Genomic DNA, 18808 nt, shown 5'->3' with positions numbered 1-18808 from the left:
CCAAGCCCGAGTTCAATGTTTTCACAATGAAACTTTTCTACATCCTCATCAAAATAGGTCCATGCTAATGTTGGGATTTGTTGGAATTTATTGTGCCAAGGAGAGAAAATTGTTCAAGCAATCGGATCTCAAAGCCTAATTTAGTAAATTCATTGAGTTTTCCATGTATGGGTTTATTGTTGTTCTAAACGTGAATCAATGCCTATAAAGGCCCGTATTGTAATGAATTATATGTTAGTAAGGGTTAATATTGCAAACTATGGAGTTACCAAGTTATTGTTCAAACATTATTATTCATAATCGAAGACTTTGTTATGGCTATGCGTTGATCTTGAATCATTCTGAGTATTGGTTTACTGTGAGTTTTTGATTTGCATGTTTTAAGTATTTCTTTCTTGCAATTCGTTTAATCTTACCTAGGTGTGGAAGGTTCCACCATCATCTGGGAACAAGCTTCTCTGTTAGTTCATAGGAGTATCATTGTGTGCTAATTCATTACAGTGGTTCTTATCCAGTTCTGGTGTAAGTTCGCTAAGGTTTCTTGTACAAATATGTGAGGAATTTCATTAATTTCGAATTAATATTAATTGTGATAACCTTTCATTCATTGATAGACACCTTGATCAAGAATTATGAGTGCATAGATCATTATGTGTCACAGAGACTGTGCGTAAATCCTTGACACAGAGTTATTCTCTGTTCTTCATAAAATGCTGAGTTGTATTTCGATGCTCTGTTATGTGATTTAAAAGAATGTTTATTTATATTTGTGATCAAAATACCTATAATAATTAAATCAATTGTGTTTTGTAATTACTTAGCATGATCTCTATGTGTTTATACCGATGTGTCCATCTCTTTAATGATGTTCATGATAAATGATAAATAGTGTGGATTCCTTTTTGTATAACTGAGAGATTGATTTATTGTATGTATTTGGATTGTGTTTTCAAATGAAACTATGTTAGTCACAATAAGAGTTTCATTTTCCATGTTTACCATTGAATTATTTGATTTCTTTTAGGCATTACGATTCAAGTTTCATAGTGTGATTTATCATAAAGCATTTCTTGAAGAGAATTTGATTTGAGTAATTAAATTATCATAGGATAATTTAAATTCATTCTTACATAATAGATTAAGATTGATTTCCATTTTCCTTACTGTAGAATAAAAGTCAATTTCAAGCATTTAACTATGTGATTTATGTTTGCAGTGTGATTCGATCTTTTACATTGCTTTGAGTTGTGTGAAGATAGTCATAGACTAGATTTCCATTTTAAATGCAATAGCCTAGGATTTGGTAGCACCAGGCCTAGATACTTCTGTCGAGATCCCATTCCTATAGTGTTATTCTTTGTAGTTATTCAAGTAAAGTTTGGAAGGTGTGTCATTTTCAAATAAATATAGTTTGGTCTGAATGGATTGAATATAGAAGAACAGGATTTGATTTTAGAATTATAGTCTAGTCCCCTTATCATGTTTTGTTACAACTCAAATAGGTTCTTGATTTCTTTCAATATTTAGAAGTTTGAGTCGTCATTTAATATTTGTAGTTGGAGTGAATTTCATTTAGCTTTCGGTTTCCGTGAGTTTGTTCTTTGATTCTAAAAAATTAGAATAAAGAGAAGAGTGGATTGAGTTAAATAGAATTATTTCAGATTGCTTATGTTTTCTAGGAATGAGATGAGTTCTTAATTAGTATTGTTTCTTTTCCATCATTCTGTACTAAACGGTCAAAGGAAAATCACACACTCTAAATTTAATCTTGACACAAAGATGCAATACAACTCATGCTTACAATTCCTGGTTGACAATCAATACTAAGAGATTTAATCACTAATTAAAACTCCCAACATTTTGGCACCGTTATTGAGGAGTTGTATTTTGGCTCAAGTAAGATTATTATTACAGAGTTTCAAAGGTATTGCAGGCAGTCAAAGGGCGGAGAAAGTACGGTAAGAATTGAGTGAAGAACCATGCATCCACTATTGTGGGGTTGATCCAAAGTCTGATCATCTTTGCTTATATTTGAACTTTTATTTCCTTTTATTTATGCATAGAAGTAGAAGTAGACCTAGGGATAGTCAAGGCAGATTTATTTCTAGTTCAAAATTTCCTACAATTTTTGGTCCAGCAAACACACCAATCACTAATCCTACTAATTGGTATGCAGGAATAAAGCAAGAAGAAGGAGGTGTTGACAGCAAAGTGGCTTTGGAGAGGGAGATTCTGAATCAAGATGAGGAAACAGTTGAACATATCATTTTTGGAAGTATAGAAGGAATTGTAATAGAAGATCTAGAATCAACTAATATCAAGGACCATCCTTCAGTACCTCTTATTGACCAGGTAATCATCAGTAGGCCTCTTCAGGAACCTATAGTAGACATGGCCAACCAGGAAGGAGAGAACATAAACAATGGCAAACTTCTGGGAGAAGAAGAAGGTCAACGTCGTAGCATTTTAGGACAGAACAATGAGGAATGTCAGGGAGAAGGAAAAGGCCCACATCACAACATATTTGGAGGAAAATATGAAGGACCGAGGGGAGGACTAAAATAAGAAGGGGAAGAAGAAACCACTTTTGGGTTTCCTATTCTAGATGTAACCAGGAATATCTCTATGAAAAACATACCAATGGCATCTCTTCCTCTCTTCTATAGTAATTCCCCGAAGACCCAAATGCCTTCTTATTTGAATTTGTCATTCTATGTTATAGTTATAACTATTATGAGGATGCACATAAGCTCAAGGTATTCCCAACCACCCTGAAAGATGAAACCCTCAGATGGTTTATGAGCCTAGGTGAACATACAATCTACTCCTAGGATTATATGAAGTCTATCTTTCTCAAGAAATACCAATACTTCTACAAAAGTAGGGAGGTGAATGATATTGTTAAGATGCAACAATTAGAAGACAAGAACCTACAAGAATATCTTGAACGTTTCTTTTATAATTTCCATAAATCCCGGGGGGCACATCTAGATGAGAAGACTGTTAGGACTATCTTTTTAAAGGGGTTAAGGGATGATTGTATCGAAACCCTAAATATTTTATGTGGTTGGGATATTTATAAAAATCCTTTTGCTAAAGTGGTTGAACTATGTCACACTACTAATGAAGTCAGGCTAAATTAGGCAAAAAACTCAGTGACAATTCCCGAGACTATGTGTCAAGAAATTGGAAATCAGTACTCAATGTTGTCACTATGGAGGAATTGGGAAACTTACTAGAAAATTTCAAAATAGATATCCTAAACACTATTGGTAACCAGCTTGACACAATAAAAGTAAAAAGGAAACAAGAAGATGAGAGTGTTTCCATGACAATCTTTTGTCCTAAATGTAAAAGCAAGCATGTTCAGTGGGAGTGCCCCATTAATGTTCTTGAGGTTTGTGGGATCTATGCTTTAGAACATGCAACCGAGAAGTGTCCATATATTCCTGCTTTAAAGGCTACCTACAAGGGTAATGCTAAAAGAAATTATTCCTCACAAACAAGCAAGAAAGAAACCCTCTTGGAGAAGCCCAAATCAAAACATGTTTCAAGATCCTAGTTCTCAAGCCTATGGTCAGAACCAACCTTGGAATTTCCATCCATATTATCCTCCTTGGTTTAATCCTCAATCTCAAAACACTCCTTGGAATCAGTATTGGAGAGGAAATCCTTATGGAAACACTTTCCAACCCCAAAACCAATCCTATCCACCATACTCAAACATGCCTAGTACGTCCTACAATTCAAGCTTTCAACCTTATTAGAAGGGTTACAACCAAAATCATTATCAACAACCATCGCTTCCCCTTCCTCCTTTCCACCAGCTTTTACATGCACCATATAACCCATCACCTTCGCAGGCACCACCATCATTGAGCTTGCCTCGTCCTACTTTGTTGCCTGCGCAACCCATAGTTAATCCCAACCATAATAAACAACCTCAGACTGTACAAAATATAGAAGCACAACCTTTTCCTACTTATATGATCATTGTTTTCCCAATAAATGAGATTCAACTACGATCTGGGAAAATGGTCAATAAGGGGAAATCAGCTGTCATTATTCAAGAAGAGGCCCCTCAAGAAAAAACTGAAAATCACATCCAACAAGAAAAACAAAAATAAAAAGAAGAACCCAACGAACCTCCTTACCCATAAATATTACTTGTTAAGAAGGAAGAGATTCCAATCGAATATGATTTAGAATCAGAATTAAGGAATTTTTGTATTAAAATTCCACTATTAGAATCCATTAGGGACATTCCTATCTACACTAAGGCATTAAAGATCTTTGTATTAAGAAAATGAGAAGGAAAGGACACAAAAATAAAAAAATAAAAGTCATGAGTGAAATGTCTAGGATGATCTCAGATTTACCATTAAAATATAGTGACCTAGAAAATCCCATAGCGATGATCAAAATAAATGGAGTACTTCTACCAAACATCCTTGTAGAATTAGGAGCAACAATTAATGCCATGACTTTTGAAACCATGACATATCTAGAATTGCAAGGGATCAAACCTACTCCTATTATTTTAGAATTGGCAGATAAATCCATTATTAAACCCATGGGAACCCTAGAAGGCATGGTAGTCACCATCGCTTCCTGGAAACATCCCATCGATTTCATTGTCATTTGGCTTGGTTAGCCACTATAAATGATGTGATAGGGGGCTGAAGTGGAGAAATGGTTGTTTCCAATGGATTATATAATAAAACCTTGTCAATTTCCCCTGCTGCCCAAACTGTTGCTTAAGTACTGTTATGGCTAGAGAGTCCTTGCAGAGATGAGGATTGTATGTTTCCTTTGTTATCATTACAACAATCTAGAGGACTCCAAGAACAATAATAAGATCATATTTTGCAACAATTTTTATCTAATTGTTCTTATATTGATTGTCTTATTTCTTTCACTGGTTATTAGCATGTTTTCAGTAATGAGTTTCTCGAAGCTTTTCATCCAGCTATATTTGCCTCATTCACAGGAATATAGGACAATGATGAGCTCACTACTGAACTAGTTGAAATCAGCAAAGGAAAAGTTTTGTACATTGGAAATGAACTAAACAAAGAACAAAAGCAGCAATCGTTGAGCATGGTTCAAGAGAAATCTGGAGATTTCACCTAGGACTACTTGGACATGAAGGGCATACACCCAGATACATGCATCCACCACATTTACACCAATGAGGAAATGAGACCAATATGGCAGCCACAGAGATGGATGAGCCCAGCCTTGAAAGAAATAAAAGAGGATTTGTAGAAGTTATTGGCTGAAAATTTTATTTGTCCTTTTTCAGATAGCAGATTTTGTTAGCCCCCCAATTCGCTCTCTTTTTGCCATTTTCCCCTTCCTAAATCATAACCATTTACCACCGTTTTACCTCTTTTATACACCCTCATCTTGCACCAGTCCAAGCACGGTGACATATTTCGTATAAACTTTATTTTTCATACTTTTAATTTAACTTAGCATTAATTATTCATTTATTACATTATTTCTTACTTTTAATCACTCTTTGTAACTTATCGATATCTCCAATGTCTATTTGGTAGTTAGAATACTTATCGTGACCACTGATCCTAGTGCAGGATTAGATCTTGCACCATTTCCAGCACAGCAAATCCTTGCAGCAGATCCGAACCTCCTTGATCACCACCTCATTTTGAGCAGCTTCAACCATGACAGCAAGATCGATCTAAAGGCAGCCAAGATAGAATCTGTGAAGGACAAAAGCTGGAGATTGGCAACGGCCAGTTTTTCTAACTGTCTAGTTTTGAAGGCCGAAAATCTAAATTCTACGTTTGGTTATGTAATCAGTTGAATGATCTATTTTTGCCTTTAGCCAAAGATCTATATAATGTAGAATGTAAATAGGACTAAAATAAGTTTTTGATAGTAGAAGAGAATAGAGACATAGCTAGAGAGGTGGTAACAGGTTGCTATATTTTGTTATTGCCTGAATCTAGGTTGGACAATGTATTAATGTATGTACTTGCCTCAGTGAATTGATAAAAGGGAGCTTCGCCTCATGTTTCAGAAATTTCATTTCTGTATTTGAGATGATGAATTGATTAAGGTACTGAGCATCATTTTTACTTAAAGGGGAAACACGCTGGTTGGCTAGGGCCCAACTAACCTAGCACGTTTACCCCATTTCCTATTTTCCTATAATTTGTGTTTACATTGTGAAGTGTGATTTAATTTTAAGCACATGCATTCCTATCTAAGTGAAAGAGGATTTGTTGTGTGAAGTAGATAAGTTCCCTTTCCTACACTTGATTTTAGATTGGTTTTCCTCTGCCTGGTCCAAGTAGGAGAAATAACCCTGCACCAGTGCACATTGGTGTGATATCTCATTTTCTGCACATTCCATTTGATTGGTTTTCCCCCGCCTAGTCCAAGTAGGAGAAATGAACCTGCACCAGTGCACGTTGGTGTGATGCAGCAAACCTTCTTAGTCTACTTGCCGCAATCTTCTTTCTTTGATTAAATGCTCAAGACAAGATGAATGTATATTGATTGTTTATTTATTCCTACACTCTGTTAAGATCAGAAACATTCACTTTTTATGTGTGCAATTTGATTTAACAGTATAATAGAACTTCCAATAATTAAGCACTCATCTTGAGAATTAAATGCTAAGTGCAAGAAGCTCTGATCCAGTACAAGAACTAGTTTCTTGCCACGGGATCTGAGTGCTTTGAACCTGGAAAAGTTGAAGCCCTTGCAGGAAGTAAAAATGCCTTTAGTAAAGACACCATTTATACCTTCTCCATAAATCTCTGTTCCTGCACTAGTGCAAGAAGACTGTGATAGTACAGGACAAATTAGTTGCAAGAAGGAAATAACTAAAGGAGCAGGTTTAAGGGCCCATCTGATGAGACTACTAAGTGTCTTCGCTAAAGAAAAACACACACTCAATAGTCAAACAATAATCAGCTAGAGTGATTTCCCTTTATCTTTAATTCCCTCTTGCAAATGCATTCTTCCTTGTTCCAGTCTTAGATTATTTTGATGGTTCAAGTTGCCCTTTTCTCTTTTTAATTTGATTCTGCAATCTTTCCTTTAAAGAAAGTAGGGATTTATATTAGGAAGATTCATACCATATCTAGCATTGCCTATGCTTCATCTCTAAGTTTACAGATCCCCCGGGTTAACAAATTAAGTGCTGAGGAGTTTGCTTAAGTGTAATTCCTGCGCTCAACATTTTGGCGCCGTTATCGGGGAGGCGATTTGATTTGGTAAGAATTTTCTGATTATACAATAGAGGTAATTTTTCCTTTATTTTTGCAGTATTGTTTGGAAAAGCTTCTTTGAAGGAATTTTACTGGTGTTAATTGATTTTTGAAAACATTTTTATTAGAAGTTGTTTGTTATTTTTCTCTATTTTTTGAAATGAATGCCTAGAAAAGGTAAGGGTTCGAAGCCCACTAAGGGCCGAAAGAATTCTGAAAACAATTATCGTATTGGGTCTCCTTCTATAAGTAGGAAGCCCAATCCAATTCAAACCCATCACGTAGGAACAGTCCACCTGGATTATGGTGACAACAGCTCAGGTGTGGTTCAGCTTGTTGAGAGCAGTTCAACTAAAAGGGAAACAATGGTGGACCATGAAGATCATGTGGAAGAGACTAGTGAAAACCAGGTAAGTGGAGAACAATCCACTTTTTGGTTTCCAATTGTGGACCCTGATACTGTGGCACAAATGAATAATATTCCACCATCAGCTCTCCCTCATTTCCATGGTAAAGTTCATGAAGATCCTGACTCTTTTCTACTCGAGTTTGATATTCTGTGTAGAAGTTATGATTATTCAACTAATGCTCAGAAGTTAATATTATTTCCTGTTACTCTCAAGGACTCAACTCTACGCTGGCTTATGGGGTTACGAGGAAACACTATAACCTCTTGGGATTAGATGAAGAGAGAATTTTTGTCTAAATATCAAGAATATTGCAAAACTCGGGACATGCAAGATGATATTTTTACAATCATACAGGATGATGATGAAACTTTTGAAGATTAACTAGAAAGATTTATGTATATTTTACAAAGGTCGAAACTTAAGTTTCATCCCAGTACTATTAGAACCTTGTTCTTAAGAGGACTTACTAATAATGCTCGAAATAATTTAAATCTGTTAGGACAAGGTGATATTTCTCAACAAACCTTTGAACAAATTTGTGACTTATGCAGAAAATTTTCAAGAAATCAGTATAGATCTGGTAGAGGAACTCGAAATAGAAATAGAAAAACTAAATCTACTGATGCTATGATTATTGGACTAGAAAATAAAATGGAAAACATGAAAATTGATATAATGAATACGGTTACCAAACAGTTGGACTCTTTAAAATTTCAGCAAAAACTCATGAAGGAACAAGAGTCATTATGTATTTTCTATCCTAAATGTAGAGACAAGCATCCTCCTAAAGAGTGTCCTCTTAATTTGAAAGAAACTAATAAGTGTGTTATTTGTGCAGAAGACCATGTCACAGAAAAATGTCCCTCTATGCCATGACTTAAAGCTGTATTTACAGGAGGACAGGCTGAAGCTGAATACTTGTATGCTATGGGAGCAAGAAGGAATTGGCCTCAGGTAGGTGCAAGTATGGCTCCTGAATTTTCTCCACACTATTTTGGTTATAATTCACATGCATATTCTTATCTTAACACTAATTAGTAGTGGCAGTATGGGAATCAATATCAGCATGGGAAACCTTCTCAACCATGGAAACAAGGTTGGAGAGGGTCAACTCATTCTCCATATTCCCACTAACCACCTATGTAGTCATATCCATCTACGCATACACCTTATTCAATGCCTCAACTTCCGAGTCAGTCTACTCCACTGTTGCCTTTACCTCCATGTTTTAGACCTCCTCAGTTGCCTGCTCAACCTATGCCCAATCCTAACAATAATAAAGTAGTGCAAATGATCTATGTAACAAACCCACCTTTGCCATTTGAGTACCAATCTATTCCAGTTGGGGTTCATGATATTCAATTAAGATCATGAAGGACTGTAACATCAGAAAATCATAAGCAACCTATAGTGATTTTTGAAAAGAAAGGAGAAGAGGAAACTCTTAAACATTCTCCAAAAACTATCACTAAGCAGCCCTTACCCTCTGAATCCTTTCCATCTTCTTCCAAGTAGCCTCCCTTCCCAGAGAGGTTAGTAATGGAAAGAAGTGAGCCTATTTCTGAGACTAGCTTGGCATCAGAGCTTCAGAATATTTTCATTAAGATACCTTTGCTTCAAGCCATCAAAGAGATCCCCATTTGTACCAAGATTATTAAGGAACTCCGTCTCAAGAAACCTGGGAGGAAGAGATTGGAACCCCAAACCATTCAATTTGCTCGTAGGGCAGCAGAGTTGATGTGGGATGTGTGCCTATGGAAGAATATATTGATCCTAGAAACCCTATTGCCTTAGTTCAGATTATTAATGTCCTTGTCTCTAATGTTCTTATAAACCTGGGGGAAGCCATTAATGTCATGACTAAGCAAACCATGGATCAACTTCGGTTATCTCATCCTCGCCCTATTCCCAGTGTGCTTAAATTAGCATATAGATCTAAAATTAATCCAGAAGGAGTATTGGATGATGTGATCATCTCATTAGATTCATGGGAATATCCTACTATTTTCATTGTGCTTCAGCCAAAGAACCTAGTAGGAGGACATCCCTTGATCTTGGGTCGACCATGGATTGCTACAACCGATGCATATATTAGATGTCGTTCCGGTGATATGTATATTTCGTGTGGAGATTCTAGGAAGAAAGTTACCTTATACCCCCCTGCCAAATCCATTCAGGACCTTCGAGATACTTCATGGTTGGATCAAAGCAGTGATGAGGAGACTCAGCCCATTTCCCTTATCCATCATTATACTGGGTCTTCACATGAAGATGAGATTCAATATTTCCTAAATAATATAGACACTATGCCTAATTTTGAGCCATTGAGCCGGATTTTCAACCTAGATTTTCAAGATAATCATGATTCTCATTCTTTTGTGTTGTTGCATTTGACCACTCCCTTGAATACTCTTGAACCTGATACTACTCTTGTTGAGATTAGCCCTGGTAAATTCTTGCATATTAGTTTAGATTTGGACTCATCTCAGTAGGAGCAACTTGTGAATTTGTTGCAAAACCATCTTAGTGCCTTTGCTTGGGACTATGAAGATATGAAGGGTATTCCTCCTGAAACTTGTACACATCATATCTATATTCAGGAAGGAACCCGACCTATCCGACAACCCCAAAGGTGAATGAATCCAGATCTAAGAGATATTGTGAAGGAAGAAGTACAAAAACTCTTGGATGTCGGTTTTGTCTATCATATTTCCGACAGTCAGTGGGTCTCTCCATTAGTGCTAGTACCTAAGAAAGATGGAATATGGCATATTTGTATTGATTATCAAGAATTAAACAAAGCCATTCTCAAAGATTATTTTCTTCTCTCTTTCATTAACTAGGTGCTTGATACCCTTGCAGGAAAGAAATATTTTTCCTTTTTGGATGGCTTCAGTGGCTATAACCAGATACAGATTGCACCTAAAGATCAGGATAAAACTACTTTTACATGTCCATGGGGTACATTTGCTTATAAAGTGCTTCCCTTTGGTTTATGTAATGCCCCGACTACCTTTCAAAGGGCAATCCCGACCATTTTTTCTGATCTAGAATTTGTAGAAATTTATATGGATGACTTTTCTGTGTTTGGTGATTCTTTTCAAGAAGCTCTCAAAAATCTGTAGAAAGTACTTCTTCGTTGTCAGGAAGCCCATCTCGCCTTGAGTGACAAGAAATGTAGATTAATATGCAAAGTGGGAGTGGTACTTGGCCATTTGATTTTTAGTAAAGGTATCTAGGTTGATCTAGCAAAGATTGAAATCATTTTGCATCTTCCTGCACCCAAAACTCAAAGGGAAGTAAGAGGTTTTTTAGGAAATGTTGGTTACTATAGAAGATTCATTGAAATTTTTTCTAAGATAGCTGCCCTCTTTTCTAACTTCTAGCTAAGGATAGTGAATTTTCTTGGACCACAGCTTGCCAACAGTCTTTTGAAACATTGAAGGAAAAGTTAGTACAACACTAGTTTTGAGAGGTCCTAACTGGTCCCTGCCTGTTCACATTTCCTCTGATACTTTAGATTCGACTACTGGTGTAGCTTTAGGACAAGAGGAAAATAAGAAATCCTATTCTATTTATTATATTAGTAAGAATTTGTCTTCCACTGAATTAAATTATAGAGTTACAAAGAAAGAGTTTTTAGCTATAATTTTTGCAATTAATAAGTTCAAGCACTATATTACAGGATATGAAGTATTTGTACATATTGATCATTCCGCGATTAAATATTTGATGAACAAACCATTGACTAGCGATAGAGTGACTAGGTGGTTACTATTGTTGCATGAATTTAATATTACTATTGTTGATAGACCAAGAAAATCTAATGTTGTAGCAAATTTTCTTTCTAGATTAGATAAACCTGGTGAAGCAACTCCTGTTAAAGATGATTTTCTGGATGAACATATTTTTTCTATGTCAACAAATTCTCCATGGTTTGCTGACATTGCTAATTACTTGGTTACTGGGAAAACATCACCCCACTTGTCCGCTCGTGAAAAACGGAATATTATTCAAAAAGTGTTGCATACTATTGGATTCAAGGAGATCTCTTTTACACTGGTCCAGACCTGATTATCCATAGGTGTGTAAGAGACGAGGAAGTGTTTGACATATTGAAATCTTCTCATGATGAACCTTGTGGAGGCCACTTCGCTGATAAGTAGACTACATATAAAGTATTGCGTGCTGGTTACTTTTGGCCTTCCTTGTTTAGGGATGCTAAATAGTATGTCAGGCGATGTGATAATTGTCAATGAGTGGGCCAGCCTAATCAAACTAATGAAATGCCTTTATGCCCCAAAGTTATGATTGAGCCGTTTGAGAAATGTGCTATTTATTATATAGGGCCAATAAATCCAATGTCATTAAGTAAAAAGCATATTTTGGTTTGTACAGATTTTGTTACAAAATAGATAGAAGCTAAAGCTGTTTCCTTTGCTACAGAAAAAGTTGTTGTTGATTTTCTTTTTACTAAAATATTTAATAGATTTGGTGTGCCTAGAGAAATTGTTTCTGACAATGGTCCGCAGTTTATTTCTAATCTGGTACAGGGTGTGATGGAGCGATACAAGATTCGGCACAGGAAATCCACACCCTATCACCCGCAGGCAAATGGCCAGGTGGAATCCACAAACAAAGTGATCAAGTCCATTCTTACAAAGATAGTAAATATGCACTGAAAGACTGGGCTGAAAGATTACCGGAAGCTTTGTGGGCATATAGAACCACTTGGAGAAATAGCATGGGACATACACCATATGAGCTAGTATATGGCAAACAGGTTCTATTACCAATTGAATTCCAGATCAAAACTTTCAGAACTCCAGTTCAATTAGGACTAGATCTCTCTGAGTCACAACAACAATGTCTTCTCCAATTAAATGAGTTAGATGAATTTCGTAGGGATGTTGTTCAACAGAAAATACTAATTCAATAGCAACGCAAAAGGTGGCATGACAAGTCTATTCAAAAAAAGCAATTCCAACCAAGTGATTGGGTGCTCCTTTATGATTATATATTTAAAATTTTTAAAGGGAAATTCCATACATTTTGGATGGGACATTATGAAGTGATACGAGTATTCGATAATGGAGCAGTAGAAGTTAAAACTATTGATGAACAAAATTCAATATTCTTGATAAATGGACACAGATTAAAGAAGTATTTTCAGCCACTTGCCAAGAAAGATTTTACACAACAAGTCCAATAGCAATTTGGGACAGTAGTGGTGAATGGTAATACTAACCTTTTGAAAACATGAATTCTTCTTCTTCTTAAAAAAAATAAATAAAAAATAAAAAATTTAATACAAAAGCTTTTAAAAAAGTAAAGAAAAAATATTTTCCTGTAATTATGAAAATCAGTTCGCTAACATGATTGCAGAAGGATCAACCTAAAAACTAGCTTGCTGGTAGGAAGATAAAAAATTTATAATAAAAAGAGAATGTTGATTGACCTTTAGATATGCTAGTGACTACCAAGTAAAAGCAGGTTCAGCAAAACCAACCTTTATACAATTGGGGCAATTAGCATGGATATTTTTATTCAAGTAACACTTAATTTTCACTACAATCATTTTTCTTGCACCAGTGCAGGCAGACCTTCCATAAAATTTTCTGCCTTTCTTCATATTCCACTTTCAGAATATTCCCTCAATTTTATTCTTCAATCCCAGAATGATTAACCTTCCCATATTCTTCTGAATTTACCCTGTCTGTTTCGCAAAAACCCCACTTTACCCTTGAATTTTTTTTCCTATCCCACTTCTATTTATCCCCTCTTGTGGTACTATTCCTGGAATCCCTGTAACAGAATTCCTTCCCATTCTGAAATTTCCCTTTTCCCACTTCTTTGTTCCCTCATGAATTCATTGTAGGATCTCGCACACAAAGAGAAAAAGGATATGCTCTAAAGCATCAAGAAAGGGTGAAGAAAATTTCCAGTATAAGTTGAGGAAGCCATGTTGGAAGTCCAACCTATATTTTACTTAAATTCCATGTTCCTTTTTTAGATATTATGCTTGCACTAGTGCAAGCATGTCGTCCTATATAATAATGCAAGCAGAATGGTACCAATAGAATAGCATAGTTTAAGCAGTGCAAGCAGACTAGTGAAAGAATGCACCCTGTCAGAAACATAGTACAATTTGTTCTTTTCATAGCATACATCATAGGAAAGTGGTCACCATGAAAATTTATAAGAAGTCCTTTCACTTAGTCGATGAGTACTTGTGCTATCATATTAACTAGGAGAAAATTATTTAAAGTACAAAGTGTTTTTAAGTAAAGAATCATGATCATTTTGTAATGAATGCTAAGTTATTTTTTTGAATTATGAAGGAGTGCGGAAGTGTTTAACCGTTGCTTGGATATAATTGCCCCTTTCTACCATAATCCTAGATTTCCTTCACTCATAATGATTACCTCACCTAGACGTTAAAACACCACCACAAGTACCAATTCGGCATGATCCCAAAGATGCCGCGCATCCACGGCTATTTCAGTGGAATGAATGGGTGATAAGATGGAAGGGATAGCAGATAGTTGGATCCCTATCTATAAGTACCAATTTTCCTGGTGTTGCATGTAAATTCCTGACTGTTCATAACCGTTAAGTAGCGATGCTTCCTGTTCGAAGTGAACCTTCATCTCTCAGTAGGGTAGAACAGACTGCTGAGTATCACAATAGTCTTGCACTATTGTGAGACTTGGGCTTTCTTCAATTCTTGCAAAATTTTGACGGGCACAATAGTGAAGTAGCCTTACAGCTTTCCAAAAGTTTCAAAAATTGCCGAGTAAAAATTGGGCCTCTAAAATTTGAGGTTACGGAAGAGTTTATAGCAGCAGTGACAGGCTTGGAAAATACTAGTGAGCAGTGGTTTAAAAATCAGAAACTAGAAAGGAAGCGATGGTAGCATTTCTTTGTCGACAAGAAGATGAAGGTAGATTGGAAGAAAGGAATTCCATGTAGTGCCCTATTGGGACAGTGGCAGGACCTCCTTTTCATCCTACAGAAATTTGTAACCTGTGAGGGAAGGTACTCCCTCACTTTTGTGTACCATTTTAGGATGTTGTAGCATTTTGAACCCACCTGGCATATCCGGTGGAGGATGAATTTCCCCCATTTTTTTCTTAAGAGCTTGGAAAAAATGGCCAAGGGTGTGTGGGATGGATGGGCAGACCGGGCCAAAAAGAAGTTATATCACCACGGCCTGATAAAGGTTTTGGTCTAGAAACAATTAGAAGTTAAAGGCATGACTTGGGAGGCACTGTTAAAACAGCTACATAAAAAGACAGCTGCTGGAAAGGAGACAGAGGACCCCACTATCACAAGCAAGGGTTCGAGTAAGAATGTAAAGGGGAGTCCTTCTTGCACTAGTTCGAAAAGGAAACGACTTGAAAAATCAATAGAAGAAAGGGCCCCATCTCCAATTAAGAAGAAAACTAGTGCACCCATTGAAGAGACTCCTTCTATGCCACCAGTACAAGCACAGACCCCCGAAGCAGACAACCTATCAGTCCTTGCAGACGTAGCAAAATTTGTAGAGGTCAAAGATGACACTCTATTGGCCGATTTCATTAAAAGGCCCTAGAAAAATAATGAAGAATATGGTGTAGGCAAAGAACCACAGTCCCCATAGGACGTTGAATCCCTTTCTGCACTAGTGCAAGAAGAAGAACTAGAAGAAGAAGAATTTCTTAATATAACCATGACAGATACTGAGGTTGCTGAGGAAGACACAGCCCCTGTCGAGATAGAAGAAGAAGAAGAATATTTGGTAACTCCTACTGCTCGGATAGTTGAACTAGAGCTTCAAGTGAAAAAGTTAGAACAACTCATAGCTAAAGTGCAGGAGGATAAAGAACAGAGTAAAGAAGAATTAACTGTGGAGATCAAAAAAATAAAGGAGAAGTTAGAGTTTGGAAGTACTAAGCTGAATGATGTTTCAAGTGACTTAAAAAGGTGACAAAGAAACTAAAGAACACCAGAAAGAAGAAGTCTAAAACATTATAAGCTGATGTCAGTATGTTAGAGCAGGATTGAGCTGGAATGCTCAAAGTTTTGAAGGTTTTTTCCAAAGGTAAAGAGTTGTGTGAGGACACACAACAGCTTATGGATGGGAGGATGTTAGCCCCCTAATTTTCTCTCTTTTTTCCATTTTTCCCTTCCTAAATAATAACCATTTACCATTGTTTTACCTCTTTTATACACCCTCATCTTGCACCAGTCCAAGCACGGTGACAAATTTCATATAAACTTTATTTTTCATACTTTTAATTTAAATTAGCATTAATTAATCATTTATTACATGATTTCTTAGTTTTAATCACTCTTTGTAACTTATCGATATCTCCAATGTTTATTTGGTAGTTAGAGTACTTACCGTGACCATTGATCCTAGTGTAGGATCGGATCTTGCACCATTTCCAACACAACAAATCCTTACAACAGATCCGAACCTCCTTGATCACCACCTCATTTTGAGCAGCTTCAACCACGATAGCAAGATCAATCCAAAGGCAGCCAAGATCGAATCTATGAAGGATGAAAGCTAGAGATTGGCTATGGCCAATTTCACTAACTGTCTAATTTTGAAGGCCGAAAAGCTAAATTCTATGTTTGGTTATGTAATTGGTTGAATGATCTATTTTGGCCTTTGGCCAAAGATCTATATAATGTAGAATGTAAATAGGACTAAAAGAAGTTTTTGATAGTAGAAGAGAACAGAGACACAACCACAGAGGTGGTAACAGGTTGTTGTATTTTGTTATCGCCTAAATCTGAGCTGGCCGATGTATTAATGTATGTACTTGCCTCAGTGAATTAATAAAAGGGATCTCCGCCTCATGTTTCACAAATTTAATTTTTGTATTTGAGCTAATGAATTGATTAAGGTACTGAGCAGAGTTTTTACTTAAAGGGGAAATGCACTGGTTAGCTAGGGCCCAACCAACCCAGCGCGTTTACCCCATTTCCCATTTTCCTGTAATTTGTGTTTATATTTTCAAGTGTGATTTAATTTTATGCACATGCATTCTTGTCTAAGTGAAAGCAGATCCATTATGTAAAGTAGATAAGTTCCCTTTCCTATACTTGATTTCAAATTAGTTTTCCTCCGCCTAGTCCAAGCAAGAGAAATAATCTTACACTAATGCACGTTGGTGTGATATCTCCTTTTTTGCAAATTCTGTTTGATTGGTTTTCCCCCACCTGGTCCAAGCAGGAGAAATGAACCTACACCAGTGCATGTTAGTGTGATGCAACAAGCCTTCTTAGTCTACTTCCCGCAATCTTCTTTCTTTCATTAAATTCTCATGATAGAATGAATGTATATTGATTGTTTCTTTATTCCTACACTTTGTTAAGATCAAAAACATTCACTTTTTATGTGTGAAATTTGATTTAATAGTATAATAGAACTTGCAATAATTAAGCACTCATTTTAAGAATTAAATGCTAAGTGTAGGAAGCTCTAATCCAGTGCAAGAACTAGTTTCTTGCCACGAGACCTGAGTGCTTTGAACTTGGAAAAGTTGAAGCCCTTGAAGGAAGTAAAAAAGCCTTTAGTAAAGACACCATTTATACCTTCTACATAAATCTCTGTTCCTACACTAGTGCAAGAAGACTCCGATAGTACAGGACAGATTAGTGCAAGAAAGAAATCTCTAAAGGAGCAAGTTTAAGGGCCCATCTGATGAGACTGCTAAGTGTCTCCGCTAAAGAAAAACACACACTCAATAGTTAAACAATAATTAGCTAGAGTGATTGCCCTTTATCTTTAATTCCCTCTTGAAAATGCATTCTTCCTTGTTCCAGTCTTAAACTAATTTGATAGTTCAAGTTGCATTTTTCTCTTTTTAATTTGATTATGAAATCTTTCCTTTAAAGAAAGTAGGGATTTATATTAGGAATATTCATACCATCTCTGGCATTGCCTGTGCTTCGTCTCTAATTTTACAGATCCCCTATGTTGACAAATTAAGTGTTGAGGAGTTTGCTTAAGTGTAATTCTTGCACTCAACAGATGCTTGTCACCTATGGTGGTGGTTCCGAAGAAGAATGGTAAGTGGTGCATATGTGTTGATTATAGGGAGTTAAACAAATTTACCCTACAAGCTTACTTTATGCTACCATTTATCGATCAGGTACTTGAGATAGTCTCTGGAAAGAAGTATTTATGTTTTCTAGATGGGTACAGTGGGTATAACTAGATTAAAATAGCTAAGGCCAAGAGAATACCACTTTTAGTTTCCCTTGGGGTACCTATGCCTATCGAGTTCTCCCTTTTTGCCTTTGCAATGCCCCATCTACCTTTCAGCGAGCTGTCCTAGCCATATTCTCTGACTTGATCCATTACTGTGTAGAAGTCTATATGGACGACTTCACCATTATGGAGATGATTTTTCCCAAGCTCTAGAAAATCTAGAAAAAGTATTGATTCGATGTCAAGAAGCTAACCTAGCCCTCAGTAGTAGTAAATGAAAAATGATGCAAACTAAGGGGATAGTTTTGGGCCATCATGTTTCATTTGAAGGAATCAAATTTGATCCAACCAAGATTGAGGTAATCTCGTATATTTCAATTCCTAGTTCACACAAATAGGTAAGAAGTTTCCTAGGATATTTGGGTTACTATCATCGATTTACTGGAAATTTTACAAGAATTGCAGCAAATTTGTTTAAATTATTAACTAAGGACACTGAATTTGTTTGGAATGATGATTGTCAACATACTTTTCAGGTATTAAAAGACAGGTTGTCCACTGCTCCAGTATTGAGGGGACCAAATTGGTCCTTTCCATTTCATAGCTACACCGATGTGTCAGATACCACACTCAGAGTAGTTTTAGGACAAAGGGGGATCACTCACCTTACACTATTTATTTTGTTAGAAAGAATATTTCCGCTGCTGAACTAAATTATACAGTTACTGAAAAGGAATTGTTAGTAGTTATGCATTCCATTAGCAAATTTAGACATTACATAACTAGTTATGAGACTTTCGTCCATATCGATCATTCTTCCATTATATTCTTGATGAACAATCCTATCACTAATGGTAGGATCACTATGTGGTTGCTGCTTTTGAAAGAATTTAATATAATTGTGATTGATAGGCCTGGGTAAGATAATTTGGCAGCTAACTTCTTGT

The 18808-nt window shown here is 36.3% G+C and overlaps 1 pseudogene; it reads right to left on the bottom strand.

Annotated features, from left to right (window-relative positions):
• Positions 1-14780, bottom strand: part of LOC149230249 (eukaryotic translation initiation factor 3 subunit A-like) — a 98613-nt pseudogene extending 83833 nt beyond the window's left edge.
• Positions 14781-18808: the final 4028 nt, after the last annotated feature.

The sequence above is a fragment of the Pinus tabuliformis genome, chromosome J (assembly GCF_031772625.1).
Source record: "Pinus tabuliformis cultivar Carrire ecotype Pingquan chromosome J, CPIR1, whole genome shotgun sequence".
Classification (NCBI taxonomy): domain Eukaryota; kingdom Viridiplantae; phylum Streptophyta; class Pinopsida; order Pinales; family Pinaceae; genus Pinus; species Pinus tabuliformis.
This window is presented reverse-complemented; position numbering and strand designations above follow the sequence as displayed.